This window comes from Lissotriton vulgaris, chromosome 8 (genome assembly GCF_964263255.1).
Source record: "Lissotriton vulgaris chromosome 8, aLisVul1.2, whole genome shotgun sequence".
Classification (NCBI taxonomy): Eukaryota; Metazoa; Chordata; class Amphibia; order Caudata; family Salamandridae; genus Lissotriton; species Lissotriton vulgaris.
In genome coordinates, this window is record NC_141696.1 from 144312538 (window position 1) to 144317480 (window position 4943).

Sequence of the window (4943 nt, forward strand, 5' to 3'; positions counted from 1 at the left end):
CCACAGCCAGGGGGATTGGTTCTGATACTTCATTTACAATGGGCTGTCCTGAAAAACCAAGGGAAACATTCTGTGAGCCTGAGAGGGGTGCCCCTGGGACTTCATCATGGCTTATTGTGGTGCGGCTTGCCCCTGTGTCAATTAAAAACTTTCTGTCTTTTCCCAATACTTGACTGTGCACATAAGGACCTTCTTGATCTACAGGAATTTCAATAAGAGGCAAACCCAACTCCCTCTCTAGGCTGTTTCATGCGTATCGTTGGTAATCGGGGTAAGCAGCTTGGGCATACTGGTACATCTGTTGGGAAACTTGTTGAGTCGCGGCAATGGGCTGTGGCTGTGATACCGCTACTGTCTGTGCTGTGTGAGATGAAGCATGCATAGGCTGCGTGTTCTGCATGGGCTGTACGTTCTGTGAGGTCTGTTGCTGGGCCTGATCTTGTCTTGGTGGATGCGGTCTCTCTTTAGTTTTACCTGTTGATATGTTATGCTTCAGAACTGGACATTCATGTACGTAGTGACCGGGCTGCTTGCAATAGTTGCATGTCCCTTTAACGGGAGCTGCGGCGTGACCTGTCTGGGTCGTACCCTTTCTATGGCCGTCGGTAGGGACCGACTGGGCTACTAGCATTTTCATTTTCGTGTCTTTCATACGTTTCTGTTCCTGATCCTGTTCTTCTCTAATTCTGTTCTGATGGTATTGTAACATTTGTAACATCTGTGATGGCGTATTTGCTTGCCATGTACTCACGACCTTGTATACGCGGTTTTTAACTGCTAACAGGGAATTCTCAACTAACTTTGATACAAAAAGATGCGGGTACGACTCGCTACTTGGTTTAAGACCACTATTAATAATAAAACATTTCTCGAATCTTGAATAGAAATCGCTAGTATCTTCGTCGGGTTTCTGTTTACATGCTGAGATTGCATCCCAGTCTTCTTTTCTTGTTGTCAGTAATCTTGGCAGAACCTGTACTATCAAACCTGGTAATGCTTTAGTTTTCTCCCCAAGGCCTACCCCTGGGACACGTTTGTTCTCTTCGTCTTCTATTTCTGCCCATACAATCTTTTTCTCTCCCACCTCCCATTCCTTTTCCTTTCGTTTCTCGTAGATGCCCGTGGGCAGCAGTACCTTTAACATTTTCATGATATCTTCGTATGTGTAATCCCCCATCAGTAATATGTCTTTAAGTTCTCTGTGAAAACCTGCAGGGTCTTATTCATGGCACGGGACTAGTTTCTTCATTTCTAACAGTTCTAACTTTGTCAGAGGCGTGTGTACATACACACGTTTCAAGGTATGATCCTCACCCATAACTGGGTGCACTTCTCGTAAGGGGTTCTGACTTTCAATGCCATTCAGACGTTCCATATGATACATTTTTCTTTCTGGAGGTGGAGCGGGAACATATTCGGAGCTTATAAAAGTGTTGTATCTATGTCTTTGTTCTAGAATTATTTGTATTAACTTGGTACTTAGACCTCTCCATCTATCCATGAGAAGTGCTTCTAATGTTTCGTGTAAGGGACCTGGATCAGAATGTTGGTTTCTGTATTTCGTAAGGAGGTGCTGAATCATGTATACACCTGCTAATTTCTGCTCGTCTGGGGAAAGGTTCAGGAATGTCTGTGCTACGGTGTCATCATTGTATATATCCGGATTGTCAGTCCATAATATGGCTGACCGGGCTAGTTCTTGTTCATCCATAGAATTGAGTACATGGTACCCCATTCGTTCTCGGAGCCTTTTATCAGTCTCCTGGAACTGATGTTCAGGAGAATTCGGGTTTGTTAAGGCAGAGAGAAAAACTCTCTTGCTTTCTGGACGAATGCCTTTTCTAAGGTAAGTTCCCTTACCTACATACGCTATAGTATCTGTAGTCTTTTCTGGTTCTTCAGGTTCTTCTTCCCCCTCAGAGGAAGCCTTTTCTTTCTCTTCTTTGTGTATGTCTATCACTGCTTTTCTTATTTTCTTGTACATACTGGCTATGCAAGTCCCCTTGTCATGTTTTCCTTCAGATATATTTTGACCCCACCTGTTGAGTGCATCTAATTCACCCTGATCTGTCTCAGGCCTGTCTCGTTCTCTTATTAGGCAATTTATGAAAAAACGTAGTATCTGTGCTTGAACGTCAACTTTCTGATGCTCCATGGCATCCTTAATACTGTCTGGGTCTTTCCCAGTTTGAACAAACTGATATATTCTGTCTAGGCGCTCCTTCATTCCTGCAAATAACAGCAGGAAATCAGTAGCAGATCGTAACCGTAGTGATGCCATCATCATTCTATCGTCTTTGCCGGGTACTGGATCGTATCTGCAAACTGTAAGGTTTTCTTTGAGTATGTCGAGGCGGGGTGTTTTGAACGTGAAAGGACTCTGCATATCCTTAAGGTTTAATCTGTGTGTTAATGGCGGGGTCCGAAAACCCCCGGTCGCACCTCCTGAGGCGGAAGCTTGGACATTATCTCTCTGTGGAGTCTGTATCTGGACTTGAATTTGTCTTTTAGTAGAGTCAGGTAGACGTGGTTTCGGTAGATCAATTTTAGGTGCGGGAAGTGGTGGAGGTGGAGGAGTAGCCGATCGAACGGGAAAACCTGGTTGCAGTTGTGGCAGAATTTGGTCTGGAGGCGGGTTGACACCCCCGTCTCCGTCAGTAGGCGGGGTGCGAACAGGCAGATTGGTGTAAGCGGGTGCTACATCCTCTAGATAGGAATTCAGGAATATGTCTTTAGTGGTCCTGTGAGTTACTTTAGTTGGAACCAATGGTGGCGGCAGATTTTCCGGTATTTCTGAAATGGCCTCAGGCGAACCCTCGGCCGCGAGATACATACCGTTTACGAGATTGTTTCGTGCACGGTCTACTTGCTCTGATTTTACTCGGATCCCTTCAGTAACTAATTCGTTTTCTTGGGCTTTATCTGATTCTTTAAGTCTGTCTTCTCTACGTAGTTCTTTTTCAGCACGCTTATGTGATTCCTTACGCCAAAACTCTATGGCGTCTTTCTGAGATTGTCTGGCTTTCTTTTTCCATAATGCTTCCTCTACCTTCATGATGCACTCGGCATCCCATGTTCCGGTAACTGGCCATCTGTGTCTCTCGTCTAGATGCTTAGTATAATCGGCCCATAAATCTAGATATAATATGGCATCTATGCCATGCTTATGGTACATAAAATTTCCAGGAGTGTCCCTAGGGGGGATAGGAATTTCTTCCTCTAGTATCCCTTTCCTAGTTCCTATCTGCTTTAACTTGTTGAAAAACGGCATCTTGTTTACTTAGTACTGAATGCTCAATCCTTGCTACTTAATACTGAATACAGCTAGTTATACAAGAACACAATAATGCACATTAAAAACAGTCACACTCATACCACGACATTAATCACATGAAAAACATTTGAGACATATATGACTACCCCCTATACCGGATGTACTGCTAAACAGCACAGATACACTGTCAGAGACAATGCAAAAACTTGAATAACCGATGTACTGCTAAACAGTACAGATACACTGTCTAAAAACAGTGCAGACCGGACTTGTGTACCCAAACCCATCTAGATACGTCCCAGCAATGGTACTCACCGGGAAGCACGGAAACAGAAGGCCTCGGAAAACTCGACTGGACTCGACTCGACTCGACACGTGGATACTTCGGAAAACTGGTGGGCCTCTTGACACCTCGGACCTTGCTTCTTTCGGCTAGGGTCTGGTCGGGATCCTCCGCACTCCTCACCGCCTCGTCTGGGTGCTGATCGCAATCTTCGTCACCTCCGTGGGCCAGAGGGAGATACAGGAAATCCTGCCGGTACGCGTAGTTTCCTTCTAACTGATGGCAGGGGACAGAGCTTGCAACGCACCAACCGGCGCGTGGGGTGGGGGAGGGGTTCCTATTCGGGCGCCAAAATGTCGTAAATATTTAATTTACCGTCTTAATTTCTATGCAGGTAAGTACTTAATCAATAATAACTCAATCGGAAAGAAAGAAACAGAGTCCGTGGTGTTAGAGTTCTTAGGGGTTTTATTCCTTAAAAAGGAATCGTTCCGGAACTGGATATCAGGTTCCTGCAACCACAAAGGGTCCAGGAAGGGATAGAGCAATATTTTATTGACAATACATAGCTTATATACTTAATTTACACCATAGAAACCAATATAGGAGGCGTAACAGCTGAGAGAAGACAAGATAACAGCATCCACGTGTTACTAGTACGTAATCAGAAGGTGTGGACTAGGCGTGAACTAGAGGTGCGCGCTAGAAACGTCACAGGTAGGTGTCACATGGGGGTGGCACTAAACAGAAATGTTGCAATGTCAGCAGAAATCGGAGGCTTGGATGCGCGCGCAGCTGCATGACGTGTGATTGACGTGAAACTGGAGGGTGCAGGGGACTTGACATTTACACTGACGGAAAGAGACAGAAGTCTGGCATGTCAGATCAACTTGTACTTCTATCATATCTGATATCTGATGTTTGGGAACCATATTATCAGAACGGAAAAGGTCTCTGGGGCAGAAGCTATTCTATACTGACTGTGAGTGCGTGTATAAGCGCCTGAGTGTCTGCATGAGAGGCGTGGGGGCATGGGCCTTCCATGGGAGCATGGTAACAGAGGCTATGAATTACTTGCACGGAGACAGGCCGGCCCTTCTGCTCTGCAGCTGGGAGGATGTTTACTTAAACTAGTAGGCAGGAATGTATTTTCGAAGGAGCGGAACAGATAATTCGAAGGTTGTAGTCAGTCTTGGCAGGCAGCAGGCTGAGCTAAGCGCGGTGGGCCGCGCTGGAAGTAAGTCAGAGTTCACGGGTACAGAGACAGCCTGGGCTGAGGCTTTCAGAGTCAGAAGCCAGAAAAAGGCTCGATGGCAGAAATTCAGGGCCTACTTTGCCAGAGCTGAAAAACGTGTAAAGTGCACTACAAAAAGACGTTGGCATAGC